This window comes from Tachypleus tridentatus, chromosome 4, assembly GCF_004210375.1.
Source record: "Tachypleus tridentatus isolate NWPU-2018 chromosome 4, ASM421037v1, whole genome shotgun sequence".
In the NCBI taxonomy this organism is placed as follows: Eukaryota; Metazoa; Arthropoda; class Merostomata; order Xiphosura; family Limulidae; genus Tachypleus; species Tachypleus tridentatus.
Genome location: NC_134828.1, coordinates 62,947,154 through 62,960,871, shown reverse-complemented (window position 1 = coordinate 62,960,871; position 13,718 = coordinate 62,947,154). Strand labels below are relative to the sequence as shown.

At 34.4% G+C, this 13,718-nt stretch overlaps 1 protein-coding gene across 4 annotated transcripts in view; it reads right to left on the bottom strand.

The window, feature by feature from the left end:
• Nucleotides 1-13,718, bottom strand: part of LOC143249274 (uncharacterized) — a 78,144-nt gene that overhangs the window by 43,673 nt on the left and 20,753 nt on the right. The gene's annotated exons all lie outside the window — the stretch shown is intronic.

Sequence of the window (13,718 nt, the reverse complement as noted above, 5' to 3'; positions counted from 1 at the left end):
CTCCTTACTCGGAAAAAGATACATTTCCTTTTCTATTAAGCATGTATATTTGCCAAATGAGAGTGTGCACATCACATTTCATTTGACTGAGTTAAGTAAAATGTGCTTCACAATACGAAAATTAATACACATGGAAAAGTCATTCTGTTGGAAACTGATTATTACATTATTAAACTGTTGCTGATTTAGTTATATGCTGGTCTTGGAGTTAGAGGGAAGACTTTCAAATGAGAATAAAATTGATTGTAAAGTTTCTATGCACGTGTAAGTTTGTTCACCTCGAAAGCAAATTATTTTCTCCTCTTAAAATACGGAACGCATACGGATATGTTTCAGACTTTTTTTAAATAAACGACTGTATGTAAAAATAACATATATATAAACGTAAGTTCGAGTACACCATATACGTGTATATTTATTTGTATAATATTTTAATTTTCTTCTTCCTGATATTTCTAATCCATAATTTCAAACACATGTCATGTCATTTCTTTTAATGCATGTTGTTATTTTTACAGAGCACGTATTTGAAATATAAAACACAATATCAGCCACGACAGTGACCAAAAAAATACTCGTCAAAACAAACAATTTGAAAGTTGAAACGACTACCATAGCAGATTTTACAATCGAACAAATCAAAAACAAAAATCTGAATAAACTTTACAAGCACTACATGAGGCAAAATAAAAACACTATCATTGTCTTCAAGTTCTGAATGAACTTTACAAGCACTACATGGGGCAAAACAAAAACTCTATTGTCTTCAAATTTTGAATGAACATTACAAAGCATTATATTGAGCATGACAAAAACACGATACTGTTTTAACTGAGATAGGTATTTGTGTGACAAACAAACAAAATATGAAACAATTTAGTGGTTATTTACATTCCGTATTCATCACTCTCAACACTCCTAATGTAAATAGGTGAAAGATAAAGAATTACCAATATTAACAAGTTTCTATGAAAACCGATAGACTAGACCCATAATTCCAGCAGACACAAACATAACATTAAAATAAAAGCACAGGAAAAAGGGAAATTGAACATTCTCCATTGAAACCGCCGGTTTAACATTTTTGAAAATCTAACTGGTTGCAAAAACAAAACAAAACAACAGAAATATGTTTAATATTCGCAAATGGCGGTAAATCTGAAACCTAACTATCCAGTAAGAGACAGAACATTCTCACAAATAGTATTGTTTATCTATAAAAAAACCTAATTATCCTCGTTCTAGGCTAAGAGGGACATTGTTTCACTTCTATGCATCCATGTTCGTCTTGTTTTTATTGTATTTGATACAAAGGTTAAGTGTTTTGATGAAATTAGCTCAAAGGTAAGCATCACACTCAAGGTCAAACCGCTATCGTTTCAATTAATGGTAGCAAACTGAGATTTTGAAAGCAAAATGTCAAAATTTGAAAACAAATCGAAACAGAAGGAGATTCTTCGTAACCATATCTACATTTTTAAGGGTGAGGAATTGTTCGTTTAACAATAGAGAAACAAGAATAAATTATGTAAGGTGCATCGGAAGCTGAAATAAAGGTTGAACTTCCTACCATTAAACCGCATAAAATCCACACCAGATAACTCACAGAACATATCGGCTTTTAATATCCTGAACAAATTACAAAATACTTTAGAAACTGTGAAATCAACACAGTAGAATGGTAATCAGAATGGTACGACATACAGCTATATGAATTAGAATAGCAATAAAAAACACCCATTTGAGTATTACGCAACAGAGTAAATATTCAAATTATCAAATCACGACTCGAACAAACTACCACAAATGCTGGTTCTGATGCCAAAGTTCTCGACTAACAGACTACAGCTGATAACCAATATATCTACTGGTGATAGGTCAGCTGGAAATTCGCTAGACAAATAGCATCTTCAGATTAACTGTGAAACACAGAAAAATACTCATATAGTCCCAGTTAAAAATCAGATTAAACAAGCTAACTTCCATCTTTCACGAAGTTAACTCCCACTTATTGAACGTTTCTTTCTATTAGAGATAGACCCGGCATGGCCAAGTGTGTTCAGGCGTTCGACCCGTAATCCGAGGGTCGCGGGTTCGAATCCTGGTCACACCAAACATGCTCGCCCTTTCAGTCGTGGGGGCGTTATAATGTGACGGTCAATCCCACTATTCGTTGGTAAAAGAGTAGCCCAAGAGTTGGCGGTAGGTGGTGATGACTACTGCCTTCCCTCTAATCTTACACTGCTAAATTAGGGACGGCTAGCGCAGATAGCCATCAAGTAGCTTTACGCGAAATTTTAAAATAAACAAATCCACCACAGTGATTGATTAACTAACAGATTTCTAACCATTCAAATACTCCCTTAATACAGCGGTAAATCTACTGATTTACAAGCTAAATTCAACGGTTCAATTTCCTTCGGTGAACATACCAGTTAGCCTCTTGTGGCTTTGCTATAAGAAAAACGCAATACACACTAGCAGTTCGAAGTTTTCCATTTTTCTCATTCACACAAAATTGTTTTAATACTTCTTATTTAACGATTAATCTTTACAGTCTCTTTGTTTTTGTTATTCCTTTTACTAATGACAAACTTCTGAGAAACGTTTGCTTTATTTTAATAGTGTTTTCATTTTTCTTTCCTAGCACATATGTTGTTGTTTTTTTTAATTTCGCGCAAAGCTACTCAAGGGCTATCTGCGCTAGCCGTCCGTAACTTAGCAGTGTAAGACTAGAGGGAAGGCAGCTAATCATCACCATCCACCGCCAACTCTTGGGCTACTTTTTTACCAACGAATAGTGGGATTGATCGTAACATTATAACGCCCCCACGGCTGAAAGGGCGAGTATGTTTGGTGCTACCGGGATTCGAACCCGGGACCCTCGGATATGTTGTATTAAGGTAAAGTACAGTGTAAATAAATATTAAAAAGCACTGAAGTTAACGTTTACTTATAAACTTTAGAGGTGCCATTCTATTGATTCGAGGGCTCTTTTCCGTGTTGTTTACATGTTTGTTTTCAGTAGATCTCTGGATTTCAGAAGTACCAGCCTAGTTTCGAATCCGTGTCATATCATGAAATATTCCCCAATCATTAAATTTATGGATGCTTTGTGAGAGTTCTTCAGTTCCTTAGCATGAATGATGTCTGTAGTTCAAAATTAGGGACAATGACAAATATAGTATATTCTTTCGGTCTTTGTAACTTTTTTTTTCTTTTTATTAGAATTTCAACCACGAATATACATAGTGTGTTCGAGAGTAAAGATGAATGTAATTTTCTTTGGGTTTAATTTTCCCCACTTCTTTATTTCGTGTATATATTCATTAATTGAATCATGTAAAGGTGTTTGAGATCTCCTGTATATACACACGCATTTCAGTACACACCATGCACTAAAGCTGATAAACTGATTTCAGTACACACCATGCACTAAAGCTGATAAACTGATTTCAGTACACACCATGCACTAAAGCTGATAAACTGATTTCAGTACACACCATGCACTAAAGCTGATAAACTGATTTCAGTACACACCATGCACTAAAGCTGATAAACTGATTTCAGTACACACCATGCACTAAAGCTGATAAACTGATTTCAGTACACACCATGCACTAAAGCTGATAAACTGATTTCAGTACACACCATGCACTAAAGCTGATAAACTGATTTCAGTACACACCATGCACTAAAGCTGATAAACTGATTTCAGTACACACCATGCACTAAAGCTGATAAACTGCGTTCTTTTCGAGACACCGTTTGCCAGCACCACTCTCTTTGACAAAGCAAATATTATTGGTGAAAGTGATGACTTTTCAAGCAAAACCAACTAACTGTTATTTTCAAATATTTTCCTAGTTTCTAGCTTATTCCGTTGTGAATTGAGAATTGGTTCACGTCATGTTTTAGCTGTGAACGTTACTATGATATATGGAATAAAAACTGTCGTTGTTAGTGTGTAAACTTAATGCACAGGTGAAATAATTAAAAAATACAGTTAATATTTTTAACTTTTCAAGACTGTTACTTCAGATATTGAAGATGTCATCAATGTAAAGATACGATATTTGTGTCATAGTGTTTATTTCAAAAGACTTAGACCATGGCTATGAAAGAGAAGGTTGAGGATCATATACCAGCAGATAAAACAACACAACATCTATCTACTCAGAGGATGAAAACGGGTGAATAGGCCAGTTTCTACTATCCTAGGGCCATATCTCCAAATCATTACCCAATGCAATATTGGTTTGATTTGTTTTGAATTTCGCGCAAAGCTACACAAGGGCTATTCGCGCTAGCCGTCCCTAATTTTGCAGTGTAAAACTAAAGGGAAGACAGCTAGTTATCACCACCCACCGCCAACTCTTGAGCTACGTTTTTACCAACGAATAGTAGGATTGACAAATAAAATATGAAAAATGTTTTTCGCAAAGTGAAATCTCGCTTTGATGAAGAATAAAACCAGTACGTCGAGCAACAATTTCTACCAACGAATAGTAGGATTGACAAATAAAATATGAAAAATGTTTTTCGCAAAGTGAAATCTCGCTTTGATGAAGAATAAAACCAGTACGTCGAGCAACAATTGTCCAAAGAAACGTTTACTATTTTACCTGGTATTGTTATGAGCAGATTATTAACTTTGTGACATAATACAAACATGACATTTCCCAAAAATTACGTTTAAACATGAAGTATTCACAAAAAAAGGAATTATAGCTAGTTATAAAAAATATAATACCAGTGTTTCTACAAAAATAAATAGGAACAAAATGAGATACCTGAAACGTAAAAGATTTATTTGGTAAAGTATGGAGTGAAAAATCAGAAACACGAACGACAACAATATAGTTTTTCTTAACTGACAAAGCGTGTCAGGAACTTTACGATAAGAGCGAGAAGAGATGAGACATACAACGAAGGGTCGTTGCCCTGTGAAGTGTTGAGCATTCTGATCACAACTAAAGAAACTTTAGAGCTAACTGCACAATATGTTTGTGTAACCAAGCTTTCTAGCTCTTTTATGAGCTCTTCCTCAAGTGACAGACAATTTAAATATGAAGGTAACGTCAAACATGACACTACAGAATACTACATAATATGGAAAAATTAGCTATATTATAAAAATGTACAACAGATGGCGCGTTATATATTTATTAAAAATGTATACAAATTATTAACAAGAAAGCTATATATAAAATCATTAATTAATTACATTTACAAATAATTTACTGAACAAAAATAAGTTATATAAATGCAAAAAAAGAAGAAAACTGATTATTACCAACAAATTTAAGAAATTAACAACATAATTCATACAACTAAGTCACGATGCTAGATAACTTAATTTCATTCCATAATATGTTTACGTGTATTCTTTGCAGTCGCAATTTAAGCTATGTTATAATCCAGACTATAAATGCCTCTTGAAAAAAACCTGAGTAGGCTACATCTTCTTAAGGAAGAAAAGTTTGAAAAAATGTGCTGCATTTGACATTTTCTTTACCTTAAGTAGATCTTGCAAAACGTATTAGGTGTAAGACTAATCATGCGTAAACTTGTACAGATTCTTAGGCTGGCAAGCTTTCCATAAGCATAATACAAACCAACCATCTCGAATTCCTTGTTTATTTGTATACAAAATCAATCCAGGTTGTTCAATATAACAATGAAATGAAATACCATTAAGCATCAGAACCGAGATCAAATAAATCAGAAAATATTAACAAAACAGCAAGGAGCAAGAGAAAATCTGAATTATTAAAAAACAAAAAAGAGAAAAATATGAAGTTCATTGGATTTTTCCAATAAAGTAGGCAAAGGAGAAGAAATACTTCAAATTTCATTGAACTGTATTTTTACAATAATATAAAACAACGTATTTTCTATAGAATGACACAATTTACGAGAGAACAAAATCGTCACTGTTAGTCAAACTTGAAAAAACGCTCTGTTCTTTATATCCATATATATATATATATATATGAAACAACTACCAGTTCTCTTATGTACACATCCCTTCCAATAATACTTATGACCTATACAAAGATAACTTTAGTATTTTCACGGGTCATATGTTTCATATTTTGGTTTCGTATCCATAGTTTTCGGATCTGTTACAGCGATTGAAAAATTATTGTTTCCTTGTTCATTGGCTTATTAATTTTCAAGAAATTTTAGACAGCAAATCCGAAATGTTTTTTGGTGACATTTTTGTTCTGTTTGCTATGGGAGAACTACAAGGCATGCAAACAACGGTATCATTTATATTTCTTAACTTTCAGCAAGACCCTGTAATTTTTATACTAGTCTCAAACAAGAATCCCAGTTTCTTTGGAGACCCGTACATTACATATAAGAAAGAAAATTTCATATTTACAGTAACTGCAAGTGCCAAAGCTTTGATATAAATATGTTACATCATGAGTAATTCGTTACATAAAATGCTTCTCCCTATTCATTAAAACAGTACTCGTGTTCTTACAGTAAATATATTTACCTTAGAATTTACTTAAAACATTTATCACTTGACCTACGAAACTTCTGAGCTTTGTCATTAGCATTTTTTTAAATTTCGCGCAAAGCTACACGAGGGCTGTCTGCGTTAGCCGTCCCTAATTTAGTAGTGTAAGACTATCGGGAAGGCAGCTAGACATCAACACCCACCTTTAACTCTAGGGTTACTCTTTTACAAACGAATAATTGGGATTGACCGTAACATTATAGCGCCCCCACAGCTGAAAGGACGAGCATGTTTAGTACTACGGGAATTCGAACCTGCGACCCTCAGATTACGAGTCGAGTACCTTAATCACCTGGCCATGTCGGCCCATCATTAATAAGAAAATTAAACTAGTAATTCGATTACGTTATTTATGCATAACCAAACAGTATACTGCCTTATAAGTGTAATAATTATCACGTATAGAGCACATTTTTATGGTATAGGTTGTTGTGTATACTAGAATGATAATATATGGTCATTATTTCGTAGTTTAGATGGTTGTGGGTGCCATAACAATAATACATATCCATTATTTTGTAATTTACACTGTTGTGTGTATGAAAATTATATGTATTCAGTATTTGAAATTAGTTTATTCGTATCACATAGTGAAGGAAAGACACTGTGTTTTGATAAAAATTGGCATATTTTTGGATAGTAAAATACACGCCTTCAAACAAGTCGTCAAGTCATGGAGTATGACAGCAATTTTTTTCAAGAACAAAAGCGTGTCACGTGACACGACATGCGCGCCAGTCCTGATGTTAGGAAGCTCGAATAACGTGTAAACATCTTTCACACCATTCATTTCTTCAAGAAAGAGAGAGATGTGTAAACAAGCCTGGCCTAATGCATGGTGAACTTATTTTGACGTTTCATAGTCTTTGAAAAGCGTGTGAAACCTGAGCTTACGTGTCAATAATGAGAGTTGCTATTTCAGTATCACCTGAAAACCATCTTAGCTGGAACGAGATACGCCAGGTAGTTTCTAATGATTCGTTGTAAAGAATACAATAAAAAATCTTGCTTACTTAGGAGGACATGAATGTTTTAAAACGCAAACGTAGTTCATACTTAAACAGCAGCAACAATGTATTTGTTTCAGTGTGCACTGCTTTGATGCAGATGTTTCTGTTGTTAATACGATTTACAGGACAGACTATAACAATGTGAAATTATTACATCATTTTCCCTAAACGCTGTGAAGTCAGTATATCACACTGCACAACAATTTTTTTTAAAGTTTTGCTTCCTGAAAAGGTTTTACTGATTGTGACAGGTATCTGGTGGGTATGCACAAATATAGTTTTGGTTTTGCTTCATCACGTAGGAACTCTGAAAAATAGACAGTTAACTGTTTACCGGCAGTAACGTATTTAATTGCTTTTATGTTTCTAATACGCTATTAAGTTCAACATAATTAAAAGTGTTTTGCTCCTGATTTTCGTTTGTATTCAATGTCCGGTGCATCACGTCGCAGAGTCCAACAGTAGTCAGCAAGCATTGATGGATTCCAGTTGCCCTCATATCATTTTTCCATTGTAGCAAAATTGAAGATTTCGATGAAACGGTACGTGATGGGCAAATTTGGATGTGATTTTCGTGATCAGCAGCCAAAATCTATAAGAAACATCCAACAGTGTTCAAGAAGCAAACACTGTTGTGCAGTGTTATTTTCCCGAAACACTTTGAAGTCAATAATATATTCTTCTTCTGAAACTTTATATATCTTTGTGAACCTAGATGTAAAAAAATGACTCGAATACCCGAGAAGTGTAATCGTATCATGATTAATCTGCCAGACAACCAAGAAGAGCAAGGATTTTTTGTGTAATTCAAGGGGCATGATAGATGGTGCTCGTGTAGCACGAAAAATAAAGTGGGAACTGAGAAAAAAAGAGATTTTACTGTAATAAAATCTGTTTAACTTTGTCATTCAACTGACTTTTATAAAATCACAGAAACGTGGAAAATACATTGAAATACCAATGCATAAATTAAAAATTAATATTACAAAGCGGTTGAGTCAATACATGGTCTTTCAGTTAACCTTATATTTAATTATAGATAAGACATAATATTTTGTGTTTGTTTTTAAATTTCGCGCAAAGCTACACGAGAGCTATCTGCGCTAGCCGTCCCTAATTTAGCAGTGTAAAACTAGAGGAAAGGCAGCTAGTCATCACCACCCACCGCCAACTCTTGGGCTACTCTTTTACCAACGAATAGTGGGATTGACCGTCACATTATAACGCCCCCACGGCTGAAAGGCCAAGCATGTTTGGTGTGACCGAAATTCGAACCCGCGACCCTCAGCTTACGAGTCAAACGCCTTTACCCACCTAGCCATGTCGAGTAATTTTTTGTGAAACCGGGCTAACTTGAAAGCAAATCGAAGGAAAATGTACAAGAAACCTTTTTTACGTAGCTGCTCTCATAAAACATATATGAATACGTTTCTTTACGTATAACGTAAAAGGATTGCAAAACAGCAAAAAGGAAGTTCAGCTGCGATACTGTAAAATTAGTTATTACATATGCTATTACTCGCGGTAAAGTAATATATAGTAATAGATAAATGGAGATAAACAAAATATGAATCATTGGCCGCATATTCGTATTTATTGGTTGCCCGTGTCACAGGTCAGATAAAGAGTTCAAATCAAGTCGAGGATACTTTGCAGCTGCTAAACAGCACATGTTAGAAAAAACTAAAAAAAACAAAACAACGGAGAAACGTCCTTGAAGGAGTGGAGCAGGAAAGGTCAGAGTTCTTGCTGGTGTGTTGTAATGCTAAAAACAAACATTTGCAACAGAGTGTATGATCAATAGGTTATTTTACTACGTTCGTTCCTCGGTTTTGAAAGGCTTTAAAAACACAACGTTCCATGTGATTAGGAAAAAAAAAAGAGAAATTAATACTGTCATTTTCTTCACAAAAAATATTAATTGATGATTTAATAATACTCCGTTTGAATGACGAAAAACGAAACCTGTAGACCTTGCTTTTTCTCGTTATAGAAACTACATAGTGTTGGTCTTTTCGTTTGTAGCACAAATACAATACTCTGTGAAATGATACTGAATATAGTGGGTTTCTAGAGGTTACTTGCCATCCTACGTGGTTAAGTACAGTGAAACCTAATAGTTGTTTACAATATCAAGAGTGTTCAAGTGAAAGCAGAAAGCGTACACTTTATTTCCTTTTATTCTTTCTGCATGTATCGATCGCTTGGTGGCGTACATTTAATAGAGTTTGCTGTTATTTTTGAATTTCGCACAAAGCTACTCGAGGGCTATCTGTGCTAGCTGTCCCTAATTTAGCAGTGTAAGACTAGAGGGAAGGCAGCTAGTCATCACCACCCACCGCCAACTGTTGGGATACTCTTTTACCAACGAATAGTAGGATTGACCGTCACATTATAACGCCCCACGGCTGAAAGGGCGAGCATGTTTAGCGTGACGGAAATGCGAACCCGCGACCCTCAGATTACGAGTCGCACGCCTTAACACGCTTGGCCATGCCGGGCCCTTTAATAGAGTAAGTTACTACAAACATCACTTAACCAGTTATGTCTGATAGAGATTAAAGTAAAAAGTTTGAAGAGAATATATTTCTACATTTATTGAAAATATTAGTTTCTAAATATGTGTCTTTAGTGATGTCAGAAGATTGTAAACCGTGGCAAAGATTTCACGTAGAATTCAGATTTGAGACCAAAAGTCGAACAACAAAATATGACCAATGACCTACTTTTGGAACAAAGTAGGTTGTGGAATGAGAAGAAAAAAATAAAGTGAAATAACCAGGCACAATCATGTTACAAATAACCAGGCACAATCATGTTACAAATAACCAGGCACAATCATGTTACAAGTAACCAGGCACAATAACTGTCTATCATATTTTCTGCAAATGTAATAAGGTAAAGGAAAAATTCTATGACTGTTTACCAGACAGTTATATAACAAGTCTCCTTGAAAGCTATTTAATAAATAGTAGTCAGACACTATCAAACAGATCCAAAAAACTGTCACAAACCTTAAATTTTACTAAAACTGTAAAACGGTGTGAAGCTAAATTTGAATCCACAGAATAATTGATTCGCGTTTCTGTCTAAGTGCCTTTTTTCTTCCTCCCAAAAACCACCCTGGTGACTCACCGGTAAGTGTGAAAGCTTATAGCTCTAAAGTTTGGGGTTCGATCCCTCAGGTGATCAACGCAGATGACTCATTGCTTAGCTTTGCGTTTAACATAAGCATTTCCAGAAAACTTCAACTATGTCTATACACATAACTACAAAATGTATTTCTTGATATATTCATTGCCGAGCTAAGTTTTAGTTCCAGTCTATGTAGATAGCTTGCTTTGTTCAAAAGTTAATATTGATATCAACTAATGAAAAATGAAACTGTTTGATAAATATAAAATATTCATGTAAGCATTAACAATTAACATAAATAATGTAGAACAATGAAAGTAAAATGACTATTTTATTCACTAAACATTATTTTACAATTAATGCTACCACTTACAACTGAATAATTGTACGACACTGGATGAAATTATTGTTTGGTCTGTCCTTATCAACTACCGTTTCTTTAACTGTCTGCACATGTGTCATTCAATGTTTCTTAGAATATATTCAAATATAAAGCAGTGCCCTTTTTTACATCCACAGCATTCAATAGTTATTAACATTTATTATTACCTATTATATACTTACTATTTTATTAGCACTTCCCTTCACGTACATACACTTACAGAACAGTCTATTTATTTACATGCGTAATAAACACTAATTAAATGATACACATATCAAGTGTTTGCACGAAACTCAAAAGCAGAGGTGCAGTAAATTATGATTTGTCTTCAAGACAATGAGTACGAGCAAGGATTTCTCTGATTTTCAAAGGTGCGTGTCTAGCGTCTGTGTCGTTATCAAAGACTATTTCTTGGACTGACTGCACAAAGACTTTTAATACTGGTCTTTCAATAGTGGCCATTTGTAAAGAATACATCTCCAACAATAACAAAAACTATGAAAACCAAAAACTGGTGATTTGCCAAAGGAAAATGATAAACTTGTAAGGTGCAACAGACGTCAGACTGTATTTCAACTGACTAATTCCTTCAAGAGTGATGAGGATTTGATTATGTCAAATGATGACATATGAATGAAATAATAAAAAAAAGTGTCATATTGTAGCCCATAATTAGTCTAAAAACTCTGACTTCGTATACAAACAGAAAACCAGTTTCAGTGATAGTTATAACGCACATTGTGAACATTGAGTAGTTGGAATCATGTATGATCTTATGAGTGGATTTTCATTTTATTTTCAGTACAGATAAATTAAAAATATAAGGAGAAACACGTAAGAAACCTAACTGTACTTGTGATATTTTCACAGTTCGAACTGTTGGATGGTGCAATGGTGTGTTTAAATTTCATAGCAAGAACTGTGATATCTGGTTTTGCATAAAGACTAATAACTGCCGAAGCGTGTTAAAACATGGCGAGGTGGACAAATTGGCATCATCTCCACACGTATGCATGGACAAGATCCATTCTAAAACAACAATACAATAACCTAATGAACTCGCGCCCTAGCGGAACAGTGTCTGCGGACTTCTACTACTAAAAACCGAGTTTTCTTATCCTTTGTGGGTAGAGCACAGATAACCCTTAATGTAGTTTTATACTTAATAATAAACAACAACGTCTAGTGAATTAATATTAACCAACACTGATTGTCTCTTTAAGGAGCATGGGAGTGAGTTCAGTGTCTTTTTTTTGGTCAGTTTAGGCATCGACTCTTACTTCAATTAAACATAGTTGGGATAAACTTCAAAATCACACTCTATAAAGTCCTAACCATTAACAAGACAACAACATTATTTGAGATGAGGATGGAAATAATAAAACAGGCAGGCATTGTAGGCAATATTTACATGTAGAAATTTTTTGAGATCACGAAGACATTTTTACTGTTTATTTCTTGAACTTCATGCAGAGATACTCAAGGACTATCTAAGCAAGTTGTCCCTAATTTAGCAGTGTAAGACTAGAGGAAAGACAACTAGTCATCACTACACACCTCCAACTCTTGGGCTACTCTTGTACCGACGAATAATGGAATTGACTGTCACATTATAATGCTCCCACGGCTGAAAGTGCGAGCATGTTTGGTGCGACTGGGATTCGAACCCTCGCCAAGACCAAAGGGAAGGCATCAGGTCAACACTACGAACTCTTGAACAACTCTACTCGAATAGTGGGATTGACTGTCACATTATAATGCTCCCATGGCTGATAAGGCGAGCTGTTAGGTAATAAAATACAAATCTGAAACTCGCAGATAGCGAGTTGAGCGGCCCAACCACCATCACACCGTGTGTTTTTAATTCTTCCGTGTAAAGAGTGAAAATAAGAAACTAATTATCCAGAAAGGAAACATGCTTAGATGATATACTGTTAAGTTATTTTATAAAAGATAGCTAAATATAATATTCTTTATCATTAAATCAGTATTTGAACAAGCAACTCATATCTTTAGCTAAGTTAAGCATATATCATACGACATAAAAGATTTCAGCCTATAACAAAATAATGGTATAATGGAAAACTTAGCTGAGAATACTAATGAATATGTACAACAGATAATGACCTACTAAAGTTTTTATCTTAAATTTTCGTCTTTATGTTTATTTTTCCAGATCACCATGCATATTACATTGAAGGTTAGTACTTATAGTAAAAGCGTGATGATCATATGCCAATCGTTTCACGGTTAGCAACTTATATTACTACTTAACCATAATTTCTATTAATTAGTTATTAATGTACTGTAGTAATTAACAGATACTAATTTCTAACTATATTTTGGCTGCTAATATTTCGCTCTGTTCAAAAATGTCTTAAGAACCTAAACGGGACAGTTTCTATTGTAGTAGTAACTGGATTTTTAAATAGCATTTATTCATGAGCGTGCTATACAGACATGTGGCTATGACTAAACTTTCGACATACATGTACTATGTATTATCCATTGACAGGCCCTATTTTTATCAGATATGGTATATGATATTTTAATTCTCACGTAAAACGGTCAGGTAAGAGATCCCAATGTTTAGGCGTTGTCATTCTAATTTAGAAATGTTGACCAAAAGAAGAGCAACTAGTTGACAGTACCCACC